The sequence below is a fragment of the Malurus melanocephalus genome, unplaced genomic scaffold (genome assembly GCF_030028575.1).
Source record: "Malurus melanocephalus ecotype Western Australia unplaced genomic scaffold, MMel_1.1 scaffold_407, whole genome shotgun sequence".
Taxonomy (NCBI): domain Eukaryota; kingdom Metazoa; phylum Chordata; class Aves; order Passeriformes; family Maluridae; genus Malurus; species Malurus melanocephalus.
Window position 1 is genome coordinate 112,099 of NW_026623639.1, and position 14,304 is coordinate 126,402.

Genomic DNA, 14,304 nt, shown 5'->3' on the forward strand with positions numbered 1-14,304 from the left:
CCCACGTAGCAAGAGACCTTTGACCCTATTTGGGCCTCTTTTATGAGCTTCTTTCACTCTGACCAGATGGCTAAACTATCAAAGGTTTTTATGAGTAAAAACTGCTTTTCAAACTCACAAGTTGTATATTTCTCTCCATGTTAATGTGAACTATCAACCCAAAGGCTTTAAATTGAAAACACAAAAGGTGCGGTGCAGCTGCCGCATTGTGCCGGCTGGGTGGGGATGTTTGCAGAGTAAACAGCTGATGGCCACATGAAGACAGTTTAAGGCCAAATAGTTTAAAAAAAAAACACCCATCCAAAACCTAATAAATTATTTGTGCCCCGGATATTGTTTGGAGCCTCTAAACGGGCTGTTTGCATATTCATTCACAGCCCACCCTCCTCCCTGCCTGCAGAGCACTACCCCGACTGGCAAATTAGGACTAATTAGACCAAATTGTGTCAGAAACAAAAATAGAGAGATTACAGACTTCTCAATCAGTTTGAATTTCAATGCAAACATCTCTCAACACCTGGACATCACGTTCTGAGAGCCAACTGAACTGTCTTGTCCCTTGCTGTYTGTGTTCTCCCAAAGTAGTGCTGGGGATGATTTTTGATCTGAGATCATCAGTGCAGATTTGTGGTTACTGTACAGTTCAGATTTTTTTTTTTTTTAATATAACATACTCATATATATCTTTTATATAAACTATTAAAATACTGAATGTGTTTGACAGCATTGCTCTTCCTGTTTTTAACAGTTATTTACCAGTTTTCAAATCATGATCCTATAAATCACAGAGAGATTAATAAAGAAAAATCACACCCTCCTATGCTTTCCCAAGAGAACTAGGGAATATAATCTGCTCTTYCTCTTTCTTGCAGGTCTCCAAGAGCTCTTTTTTAACCCTTCCCATTCTGGCATTCCATTCTCTCCATGGAATATTTGTTTTGGTAATGGAAATTCATGTATTGGCCTAGTGGGAGAACGGCACATTTGGGAGCAACTCCGTTTAACATTCTTAATGAAATTACTTTTATGCAAGGTGTTTCTTGAATTCACTTGGAAATGAGGGGCTTAATTGGCTGTGTATCTTTTTGAGTCAGATATCCTTTCCTCTCACTTAAAATCACAAAAGGGTTTTGTTTGAATGGAAACAGCGGTGCCCAAGTAGGATAAAAGATAAATATGGAAAGCAATCCCTACTTTAGTGAAACCAAGGTGTCTGGTAACACCAGGCTGGCAGATCACGTGGTCATCCCACATCCTGAAATCCCACATCCTGAAATCCCAAATCCTGAAATCCCACATCCTGAAATCCCAAATCCCAGGATTTGGCCAGGGCTGTGTCTCCTCCTCAGTAGCTGTTCAGTCCTACTGTACTTGGAGCTGTCAGTCATGTCAGCACGTGTTGCAGGAGAACATCCTGTACAGAAAAAGAGATGTAAAAATGTGTCAATTTTTCTCATACCTGAGAGGAAATCAGCTTATCCCAACCTTCTGTCTAAAGCTTTTCACTTTCTCAGATTTCTTTCCATGTGACTTGTTAATCCATCAGTCTTGTTTATCCGACCAGGTTTATTAATGACAAATGTTGCTGGCCTTGCTGAGTTATGACTGTAAACTGAAAGAATATGAGGGCCAAGGTGAAAAGGTGATTTCTTTATAACAGCTGTAATTTATCCTGGGCTTTGGCCAGGCCTTTGATTTTGGACTGGCCCTGGATATAGTATTCCTACTGATTGCATTAGAATAGCCCTCAGGGGTCATGCTGAATTCCAGGGCCCTGGAACCAGTTAGAAGAATGGAAGATGACCATATGTGCAGGGTTAGGGAATGATAATAAGGTGCAGCACAATACCAGCCCGGGTGTTGTGGAAATCCTCTGCTCTGCCTTCTGTAGGCTGTCATTCATATCAGCATTGCACGAGAAATGCATCCCAGCTTGGGCAGGGGGAGGAGAAAAGAAAGCAGGAAAAAAGAAATTAAGTGTCTTAGTTAGGCCTTGGGTTCATTAAATGTCCCCTGCAATGAGAGGGTTTGAGTGTCTCGTGTTTCYCCTGTGAAGGTTTTTCAAAGGACAGGAGAGACCAGAGCCATCTAAAGCAGCTTCAGAAATTGTTGTCCCCTGATATCCCTTCCTGTGCAAAAGCCATCCTGTCCTTGTCCCACAAAKAAAGAGGAGATGGAGAACATGAGGRTCTCATCCCTGRCTGTCCTRAATCCAGCCTCAGGATTCCCATGGCATTGTCATTGTCATTCCCATGGCTCTGCTGTCACAGGCAGGGCTGGGCTGCCCAGGGTGCCCCAGCCCTGGAGAATTCTCCTTTTGCCAGCCTGCCTGAAACCACGTCTTAACCATCCTTTCCTCTTGAAACTGTTTCACTTTCCATGGATTAATTAGGGTTTAAAATGGAGTTGTAAAAACAGCACAAGAATGTGTGTAATTTTCCTAGCTAGAGGTTRGGGCACTGTGTTGGAAGGGTAAATGAGGATGGGGCGCTGCTCTAGCAAATATTTGCATGATTTTTATTAAGCAGTCACAGAGAGCTTATACAGGAACAAACATTATTGTTTAATGTCCTGTTCTGAACTGCAAATCACAAGAAATTACGGGAAACAGGAGGTCTGGGCTCGCCTGCCCTCGAGTCAGCTGCATTTAGACATTGTAGGTGCAAACATCTGATCCCACTGCAGTGACACACAGCGCTAGGGACAACTTCTCCCAGGTGTGGGATTGCCTTTGAAAGGGGCTCAGTGCACCTCTTAAAGCACTTTTTATGAACTGTTGACAATTGCCATTATTTTTCAGGCATGGCTGGTTGCACTGTCACTCTTGGGCTAGTTCTGGGTTAACTGGTGCTCTCTGCTGCCTGCAGAGGCTTTGGCCAGGGGGATGCTGTACCTGAGCTCCAGAGAGCACAGCTGGGGTCTCTGTCAGGGCAAAGCTTCACTTGTGGGATCACAGAAAGCTGCTAATCCTGCTGCCTGTCACCGAGGGCTGCTGTGGCTGTGATTTGCAGCCAGCCTCTGGCTCAAGTCACTGTTTCCACACCAGTCAGGCCTTATTAACACCCAGCATGGCCTCAGCTCTTCCTTGCATGTGCATCTTGAGGCCTCTGMAGTGGTTTATCATAACTATTCATTAACTTGTTAATGGTCCAGCTGTAATTAATAAATTAAAATGGCCCAGGTTTTATCTAATGTCAGTATGAACGTGCTTTTCTTCACCTGATCATCCTCCAGAAGTGCAATAAATGCTGCTCCTGATCAGTGTTCATCCTCTCCCCTCAAAGTGCAACAGTTGGATCAGGAGGGAGACATTGGGATGGTCTGAGAGGTGGGAAGGAGAGGTGAGCCTTCATAAGGCTCTTGCTGCAGGAATTCAACTTACAAAGACACTCAGGCCTCTGCTTCTGTGTTCTTCATGGCCAAAATTTTATAAAATACAGCCTTCAATTCCTTTGTATTGCACAACTAACAGCAAGGCATCAATCTGCATTAGCAGAATACAAGTTATTTGAAATTCCTTTATTAAGTATGGAGAGGCTATGGGGTTTTATCTCAAAACCCACTTTCAATTTCTAATGATGAACAATAATATTTTTTACGTGTCCTTTCAATTCCTAATGATGAACAATAATATTTATTTATGTTTCCTTTCTGAGCTGTGTTCCATGCAATTACCTGCAATACTGAGAGTCTAAAAGCACAGAAATAAGGTGTATCTGGGTATTAGTTAATTAAGAAGCACTAAAATCAGGTTTTTTTGCAACAATTCTCAGCCCAACTAGAGTGAGCACCACTGCAGTGAGGTGCTGCTGTATCCCCAGAGCATGGCACCACTGTGGCAGAAACAAAAAGCCCCTGAACACGAGCAGGGCAGGCTGGGACTGGCAGAGCTGGGCTTTGTCAGGACAAGGAGTGTTGACTGACAGATCCTTGCAGGGCTGCCTGGTGCAGTTTTCTGCCTGTCCCCATGTCATTCTGCCTCTGCCTCGGTGATAACTGGCTGACAGAGAGGTGGGAGCAAACAGAAAAATAATGTTCCAGGTAGATCCATTTGTCAGCCTGCYGTGTGCTCTGTGAGACTGCTGCTCGTTTGCCTAAAAATGTGGCACTGCTCATTGAAACAGGCACTAGAAAGAGGAATAATGAAATTGGGTCCTTGGGTTTGGTCCAAGGAGAGCTGGACAGAGCCCTGGGATGAATGAGGTGAAGGGAAATGAAAGCCCTCCCCAGGTAACAGAAAAACAGGTAACTGGTTTTATCAGCACATCTGACGTGCCACTGGCCCCACTTGCAGAACGCTGACCTTGTGTCAAACCAGATGATCCCACTGACATTTTCTATTTCTGGAAATGATTAATCTGTTTGGAAAAAAGGTCAGTGAAGAAAAGCCTTGAAGTTTCCTCCTACATTTGCATTGATTTCTCAAAGATTGAGTTACGTTTCCCATTTGTTGGGGACTGAGAACTTGCCATTCAAAGAAGTTCTGATCCCAGTGCTCTGGGACGTGCTTTGTGAGCATAGAAGGGGCTGCCCAGGGAGGTTTGGAGTCCCCATCCCTGGAGATGTCCAAGGAAGGATGGGATGTGGAACTCAGACTGAAAAAATGAGCAACTGTAGCTTCGTTTTTACCTTCACATCCACTCTGGACAGCAATCACATCCCAAAAGCCATGAGATGCCTTCTTTACCCCACAGAATGGCAGTCTGGGTTCTCTTCAAATTTGTTTGCATTTCATTTTTTTCCAGCCTGTTCTGAGCTATAAATACTCTCAGGAGCCATTAGGCTCCTATCAGATACTTTCATATTTGCCCTTCTTTTGGCATTCCAGTCCCCAGCTGAATCTGATAAGCAAACCAGTCACTGCCATGTCAGCAAAGAAGAGCAACATTGTACCTTAATATTTGTCATCATTACCCAACACACCCATGCAGAGCAAGCTGTGAGGAATGCAGGTTTTCATGCTTTATCAGCTGTAACTAAACATCTGCTTACAAAAAAAAAATGAATCACTCAAAGTTAATGAAGGTTATGATTTCATATAATCCTTTTCAAGCAAAACAAATTCCACTGGAAGAATATAATAGATTAACTGTGGAACTGAATCAATTGAGGTTTTGCCATCAGTTATTTATAACCCATCCGGTTTCCATTTGAAGCTCAAACTTTGTTTTGTCATTGCCAGCAGGACTTTTGCATTTCTCTTTAAATGTGCTCGAATGCGTTCATTTGGTAGCTTCCTAGAAACATAACCACTGCTTTAGTTGGGAGTTCAAGCAGATCAGTTTATGTTACTGGAACACTGTTTTTRACAAGTGAAAATAAAATGCAGATAKTCCTTAAATTCTWGTGTGCAATGCCTGACAGAGGCTGCAGAGGCAGAGGAACGTGACCTTCTGGAACCTCTCCATCAGCAGATCTGAACTATTTCACACCCAGCAGGAAGATCTTGGCAGTGCCAGGGTGAGGAAGGAAGTCTCAATTTCCCTTTTGAGACAGGAGGAGCTGAGGCACTGTGCTGTGCAGAGCTGCTGAAATGTGCAGGGACATCTGAAATGGGCAGTGCTGTGCTGGGCAGGGGRCAAAGAGCTCCAGGGAAGCCAAGGGCAAAGGAGAAGGACAGAATTTTAGGAGGGAGAAAAACAGGGAGAAAGTGCTTTCATGAAGCCTTTGAATTTTATTCCCTATCAGATAATTATTTGTCTTAATGTAACTGAGTATTAATTTCATTTCAAAAGCAAAACTAAATCGAACTGCTTGCTTTTTCAGAATGCTGCTCTCTGCACTCCTGAGTCTGGGTTTTAGCAGACTAATGGGATCAGTCATCCCCTACTTAAATACATCCTGGACAGCATTCCAAGGAGTGTCATTGTTTGTGTCCACACTGGGCTGTCCCCCTTTTTTAGCATCTCTGAAAACAAGGGAAGAGCCTGGAGCTTCTGTCAGTCCCACAGAAGCATCTCTCCCATCACACTGGCCATGGCCTGCTCTCCTTGATTTCTCTGAGCTCATTGTGGGGTTGGCATTTAGGGCCCCAAATTCAGTTCAGTTTGCCCAAACCCTCCCGTGCCCATTGCTGTGGCATCAGCCCCACTCTGTGGCATCAGCCCCACTCTGTGGCATCAGCCCCACTCTGTGGCATCAGCCCCACTCTGTGCAGCTCCCAGGGCTCATCACCAGCACGGTTGTGGCATATCCAGTGCCACGAATTTAATGAATTTAATCATCCTAGTCGTGTACTATGAGATCCCCTGAGAAAATGAAGGGAAATGGGATGTATTTCCTGTTTCATGCTCTGTTACAAGCATTGTTTGCATCCAGCAGCACCAAATGATATGTGTTGAAAATCCAATTGCTAAGACACTCGGCCAAGATCAAGAGAGATTTTGCTTAGGAAAACAAGAAATTAAATCCAGATTTTTCAAAGATGCATGTGARTTCCATCCTGCCAGTCTGGGCTTATCCACTCGTGTTGGACGGGGTGAGGGACAGCCATGGCCAGCTGGATTGGGAATGGGCAACAGGAAAAGCCTGGGAGTGCTGGGAGCAATGCATCACAGCCTGTTGCTCCTCAAGTCTCTAAAAACTCAAATAAAACAAGAGATAACTCATATTAAATAAGAGACATTGGTGTTGGATGCACAGCAATTCAGGTCTGACCCCCAGAGCAAACTGAAACTTCCTAGGGGAGAAATCCCAGAGCCTCAGCTCTGTCCTCTCATGCTGTGATGTAAATCCAGGATAGTTTGCTTTGGTAAACCAGAAGAAAGCCACTGAAATGAATCATTTAATGAGCAAATGCAAAAGCAAATGGATTCAGGATCTTTCTGGAAGGAGAATAYGAGCAGAAAAATCAAATTGCTTTGACGGCCCCTTTTTGCTGGATAAAGTTTCACATCCTTCCAAAAGACACACAGTTGTCTCCTGTGTGTAGCAAAGATTTCCCTCTTCTTTCACAAAGCATGACTTATTTTTGTTTTTCCCAGCTGCTGTTGTAAAATCTGTTATCTTTAATGTATTACCCTGAAAAACAACACACCTTTGAGAAGACCAGTGGACTGTGACATAATTAGATGCAAAATGCACATCTAAAAGCTGTTTACTTCCTGTAACACCAGGATAACTACTAATGAATCACTGACTCTGGGGATTCTCAGTTTGTAACTGGATACTCCACAAACTTCTTATCAGATCAACAATGATTTCTGTCAAAAAAGGGGGGAAAAAAAGAAAAGTGGGGGTGGGCAGGTTTTTGTTTTTTTTTTCCTTGAAACCAGAGTTTAGCCTTATATGCACCAATTCTAAAGCATTTTTAGCATGTCAGGCAGAGTAGTCATGGTGAGTTTGAAGGGATAAGGGAAGATAAAGTGTATCAAAGCAGGATCTGACACTCGTGATGCTATGCAGACCTTTCTTTCTGAGAGCATCTCGCAGGCTGGACTGACAGCAGGGATTAATCCATGCAAAGGCAATAAACAATGGCTGGAGTGGGGCTGAGGTCTAACACCTGGATGTTGTGTTAGCGGCGGAGCTGAGGGTGAATGGATCTGATTCTGGCACTGCTGCTTTGCCAGCGGCAGGTAAGACCGCTCAGACCTCTTTGGCAAAAGGATTTTTTTCCCTTTTTTCCTGCTTTTTGCCCATGGAGAAGCCTCAGGCTGTGTGATGCAGATGAAACGTTTCGGCACGTTTCATATGGCACTGCCAGGTACTGTTGCTGTTGGCCAGACAGCCGACATAAAAGAATAGATACAAAACACACAAAAAGTGGGTGAAAAAACAGAAAGAAAGAAGGACTTTATTGTGGGACAAGCCTCTTTTATTTACTTTAGCAACTAGTGCATACATTTGTGTCAAACACACATTAGTCAGTGAGACTGTCACTTTCTACTCAACAGCATAAAATTAGTAAGTTTGCAAAAGCTGCAGTATTAGTAATGTTTATAATTATAAGCCACCTGCATTATCAATTCTACATTCCAACCTTCTTTTTCTCAGCCAAAAACATTGCGTTTTATTCCATACAAGCTGTTAACACTCCCTACAAGGTATGGCAGCTCCAGCGCACGACGGACGTTCTGTGGTTCTCTCCAGACCAGTGTTTATGCAGGATTCAGCACTCCCCGGCTGGGCAGGGGCTCCTCGGGGATTTTGGGGTGGTCCCAGGGGTTTGGCCGCGTTTCCTTTCCCAGGGTGGGCAGTGGGGACCCCTCCCCACATTGCGGGGCCGCGGCTCTGGGGCCATCGCGGGCATTGTCCCCATCAGAACYGCRTTTGTCACATCCACTCRAGCGTGTCAGCCCTGCYCAGGGTGCAGGAGGGTCAGCACGAKGAAATCTCCCCCTTATCATCCRCGKGGTGACCATTTTTGGGTGTAAAAYTCRCCAGAAAGTTTKCCTGAAGAAGCSRCGAGGCCGCGGGACGGCGGAACCGCAGCAAGGTCACCGTGTGGGGGCTTCTCTCCATTTCTGACCTCATTTACTCTCCAGCATTATCTCTGACTCCTCAGGGTCAGCCTATGTAGGTCAGGGATTCATTGACATAGATGTTCATCTCCCTTCTTTACAAGGGGAAAGAGGCAGGGGGGAGAAAAGGGAAAGTGGCTTGGACAGACTGACAGAAGGGCCCAGAGCCATGTTCAGAAGGGATCCAGGGAGAGGAGCTGAGGTGTGGGGGGAACAGAGCTAAAGGAAAAGGGGTTTGAGCGATCCTTTGGGATAAAACCGGGAAAAAAACACTTGTGGGAGGCATCACACTGGTTTGGAAACGCCTCCACCACAATCTCCCTGGGATAGGCCTGGTCTTAGCAGAGAACTGGAGTCATGGCGCACACGGAGCACCAAGCTGGCTCCAGCTAGAGTTTCAGTAAAATTACTTGGAGAATTTAATCATCCTAGTCGTGTACTATGAGATCCCCTGAGGAAATGAAGGGAAATGGGATGTATTTGCTGTTTCATGCTCTGTTACAAGCATTGTTTGCATCCAGCGGCACCAAATGATATGTGTTGAAAATCCAATTGCTAAGACACTTGGCCAAGATCAAGRGAGATTTTGCTTAGGAAAACAAGAAATTAAATCCAGATTTTTCAAAGATGCATGTGARTTCCATYCWGCCAGTCTGGGCTTACCAACAGTGAATTAAATCAGCCTTTGACAAGGGTCAAGATAATTTTTGGCTGTAGTTGTCAGGAGGTAGAAATGGCCATTCCACTTTCACCTGTCTCATCTTGCTCCTCATAACTACCCAGTCCTTCCTCAGAAATAGCACAGGGAAATTTCAAATATATTGTTGTGAATGAACTGTTCTCCTCAGCTCCTGCAGAGGCATTAATTTGAATAAGTAGCTATGATATTTTTTTTCCTAAAATCACTTTCTCTGTCTAGACAAATAACACAATTTTGTCCCCTTCCTCTGATACTTGGCCCGTGTATTTAGATGTTACAGAAGAGATTTTGAACGCASTGAATGCTTGCCAGAGCCAAGGTCTGAGGCTGGTAGGCAGTGAGGGATCTGGAATACAGAAATCTGTCTAATTCAGTCCCACTCATGTGTTACTGGAAGCCTTTCTGCTAAATTCAGGCTTACGATCAGCCTGTTAATGTTTACAATGTGGCTCTTTTGGAATAGATGGGAAGGATTTGCAAAGTGAATGTGCCTATAAAATCTCTTATTTACATGCATCATTTGAGTGATTGTGTGTGCAGAAGGACAATGACGTGAGTTGTTTCCTATGCAGTGTATTCAGCAGTCTTTTTCATGCAGCAGCGTGGGCACAATGGGTTTTTAGGGGCATTCATCAGTGCCCTCCTCTGTAACCTGCCTCACAGAGTTTACAGCAACTTGATTTCAGAGAGGGYTCGATTTCCAGAAGAAAAGCAAAGAAAAAGTGCATTAAGAAAGKTTTGGAAATTTGGGCAGGAGGGGAATTTGCACAGATGGGCAGTGCTCAGCCTGGCAGTCTCTGGAGCCCATCCACTCCTGATTTGATGGCTGCACCTCTCTGGCCTTGGGGTATTTTTTTGCCCAGTTCCTTCAGGCATTTAAAAACCTGTTTCTAGCAATGAAGGCCTGTGCTTGGGAAGGGAATGTCCTTTCTGTGGTTATGAATAGGGGAATGTCTGATGGATGAGTCAGAAGCAGCCACAATTAAGTAGGRAGCACATTGCGAAACACCTCATGGTGCAGCAGGACCAGGAGCCCGCTGATGTAGGCTGAGCTTTGGTTTCACCATCTCATCACAGCTTAGGTACCAGGCTGTCCTTCCTCCTGTCTCATCCTTCCCTGAGGGCACGAGCGTGGTGGCTTTTTCCTCAGCGCCTGAAAATTTTGGAATAGAGATAATACATTCACAATATTGGCTGGATGCATCAGATAATGAAACCTCTAGGCTAAAGAACACCTAGAAGCAGAAACGGCAGATTTTGCTCACAAAATTGCATCTGTGATTTATTTCTTGATTCACCAAATATTGCTTCACAGGTCTCCAACATCTTTTGATCCAAATGTCCTAAACTGCTTTCCAAATAGGAAYTGCCAAGGTCTGGCAGCAGCCCTGGCTGGTGGATTCCCACCTTGTTCATTTACATTCACTGAATTACCAWATTAAGAAACAAAAAAAGCAAATGAAGTCTGTATCCAGCTCTGTTTGGTGATGAAACCTCCTTGTCACAGCAACAGAAATTAATCTTTTGTCAACAGCTCTTAAGGGGAGGGTTGCAAAGACCCCGAACTTCCTAAAGTGCGGAAACAGCCACGAAGCAGCAGAACTCTGACATCTGAATTTTAATACACCAACCCCTTAGGAAGCTGATCAGGAGGAGGAGGGGGGAAGTATTTGTGCAAAATGCTTTTATTTGACTGTTTTCTCCCCATTCAGGAAGAGTAGTTGCCCTAACAATGGCACGAATGTAGTGTATCCGTGAGTTGTATCCCTTGAACTCCAACTTACAGAACAAAAGACTTCTAAGAAGCATCCATGCAGCAGATGTTTAGTTATCTGAAGTGTCAGAATGCCAATTAGATATTGAACATGGCAGGAGGAGGGTGGAGTTTCCAAAACAAATGAATGATGAATAGGAACAGTTCCCGAGTTTGGTCTAAAGTCCTGCTGTTCTTTTGTAAAATGATTTGTGGCAAATTTGTTTTGTCACTGAGGCATAGTTCCCCTTCAGGATTTAAGTGATTTTTATAATCACTCCAAGGAAACTTCTTTTTTCAAAAATAAAAAAAAAAAAAAAAAAAAAAAAAAAAAAAAAAAAAAAAAAAAAGAAAGAATATGAGGATAAAATGCCTTATTTGTTATGAAGAACAGGCTCTAAAAATGAACATGTTTTAAAGTGTAACCAAATAATCCTGTCTTCCATGTGGTTCATACATAGGAGCTACTCCCCCGCAGTGAAATCCTAGCCTTGCATTGCAATAGAAAGGGGATTCTTTCTCAGGAGGGAGTGGGGGGGAGGAGAACATGAATGAATTCAGTGAAAATCGTTTGTTTCAGAGATTGAATTTTAAATTTTATTGCTAGTCAGTGCCAGGGTAATCTTGTACATGGTGGCATGAAGGGGGTTAAAAAAGAAAATCTGTGAGGTTACAAAATTCTCCTGTAGCTGACTTGCATTTTTATTGTCACTGACCTCAGTAAATCATTGTTAGAAATTAATATAACATGGACATTTTCAGCTTGGTGCTTCACGTGGCATGTGGTTTAAAATACTCATCTTTGACGTGCAAAATGCTCTGGATTATTCTTCTAAACAACTTGTAAAKGTACTCAGGACAACTGATCCTGTGTGTCCCTGGCAAATCACAATAATACTGAACTGTATAAAATCCCAGGCAAGGCAGCAGAGAGGAAATTGGACTTGCATTGACTTAAATAAGCAAGTGCTGTGACAAAATTGTTTAGTTCTCTTTTGACCTTTTGAGGTCACGTTTGACTATTTATGCTATCTCCTAATGCTCTACTTCTCCCTGCCTGGTAACAATTATGTGTTTATGCTGTTCTTTGCCTTCCCAGTTGGTATATTAAACAGTCACTAATTACTGCATAAAAATATACATTCCTGTTTTGGAGCTTCCTGTAAACACCCAGCTACTTCCAAACGCTCTATTTAAACAGCCAAATGAAAACCTCCATGTTTTAGTTATGTTGGTTGAATTGTTTAAAACAAAGGCATAGAAATCAAAATATTCAAAATTGAATTTTTTTCTTTACCGTACAGATACACGAACAAATAGCAAGATTTATTTGGGGGAGGAGGGAGTTCAGTGATGTGGTTAGAYTGGGATTTTGTTTGCAGCAGTTTTATCAGAGGAAAAGCTCAGCTGAACACAATTTTAATAGACATTTTGTGATCAYCTTTTCCATAGAGTTTGGCCCTTTTGTCTTTGGTGGGATATTGATAAGAAAGCTGGGAATAAAAGACCTCTCTTACTGTCCTACATATGACAATTCCTGTCCAATTCAGCAGGGAAGACAAARAGAATTAAAATCTCAGGGTGACTTCTGAGTGAATTCTGCTGCTTTGTGAGCTTTCCCTGWTCCCACTGAGCTCTGCAGATGTTACTTAATTCCAGGGGCTGCCAAGCCAAAGTGTAGCTAATTTAAGGTTGGATCCTGGTACTCAGATTTAAGTATTTTTGTGAAAGAGATTTGGTGTTTAAGCTATTTGGAGATTCCATTTTTTACTGAGCAGCAGTTACCAAACACTTGCAGAAAACATTAATAATAAGTTTTCATGGAAGTTATTCAGCTACTGTAAAAACTCTTTTTTTTATTTTTTTAAATTTTTTTCTACCTTTTTTAAACTTTATGTCCTTTACTTCAATGCTGCAGCTTAAAAATAATTCAGGAAATTTCTTGTTGCTACCACTGAGAGACAGATTGAGCAATTTCACCCACCAGGGCATTTCAATGCATTTCAATAAGGCTGTTAAGCACCACACAGGTCATGCACTTTGCCCACCTGGTTCTTTGGTGTGTGGCGCTTAAAAACATGGGAGTCTTATGGAAAATTGGTTACGAAATACAAATTCTTGTAAATTCTCTTAATTTACAAACACTGAACGTTCCTCAGAGAAATCGGTTCATGGCAATGACAATGCTGGGTGACTTCTCTGCTTCCTGGCTGGACTTGGTCTTGTGCTTTAACTTTCACAAAGGCTGAGCAGGTGGGTCACAGTGATGTGAATTTGGTGACAGTGATGTGAGTTGGGTGACAGTGAGTGTGAATTGGGTCTCAGTGACGTGAATTGGGTCTCAGTGACATGATTTGGGTCTCAGTGATGTGAGTTGGGTGACAGTGAGTGTGAATTGGGTCTAAGTGATGAGAATTGGGTCACAGTGACATGATTTGGGTCTCAGTGACATGATTTGGGTCTCAGTGATGTGAGTTGGGTGACAGTGATGAGAATTGGGTCTCAGTGACATGATTTGGGTCTCAGTGAAGTGAATTGGGTCTCAGTGATGTGATTTGGGTCTCAGTGATATGATTTGGGTCTCAGTGATGTGAGTTGGGTGACAGTGATGTGAATTGGGTCTCAGTGGCTCAAACACAGCCAGTGTTCCACTGAGCCTCAGACAGAAGGCACTGCCAAAATCTGAACATTCTCCTGCTGTACCGAAATTAAATCACCACACAGCCTTTAATTGATCCTCCAGGAGAGGGGACAAGGCGCTGTGACACCCCAGAGCAAGGAGCCAGCACCAAGTGACAGAATCTTGCTCTCGATGACGTTACAGTACGTAAAGCAGTGAAACGGGGCAGGAAAGCCATTTCCCAGGCTATTTCCTGATTTCCTGCTCTCTGCATTCCTGCACATAAACCTTTAATTCATTTCAGAATGCAAAGGTCATGACAAAAAGTCAGAGGATAAATATACCCTTTTGACAAACAGAAGGTTGACAGCAGTTTTTAGCCAGCAGTTTCAGGGCCAGGTGTTTCCCATACACTGTATGGAAATGTGTCCATGTTGTGTTAGTGTTTCARCTGTAAACACTCCGCAGAGTTGTGCTCCAAAATAATTTCTTGATGGTAAGGCAGAAACGTCCACGTCTGTATTTCTGTGAGACCACAGGTCTGTCTGTGCAAGGAGACTTGGGGTCCAGTGCCATGGGGACTGCAGGGTGTGAAAYGAGTCACAGAATCARGGKKKTTTTTTTTGTCAGATGTCCCATTTGAATCCCATGAATTGCTGCTGATGAAGAAATTATTTATTTCATATTCTCTTATGATGGAGCAATGCAAATATTTGYTTTTTAGTAACAAAGCAGCCAAAGGTTGAACTCACCAAGAGGCCATTCTGTG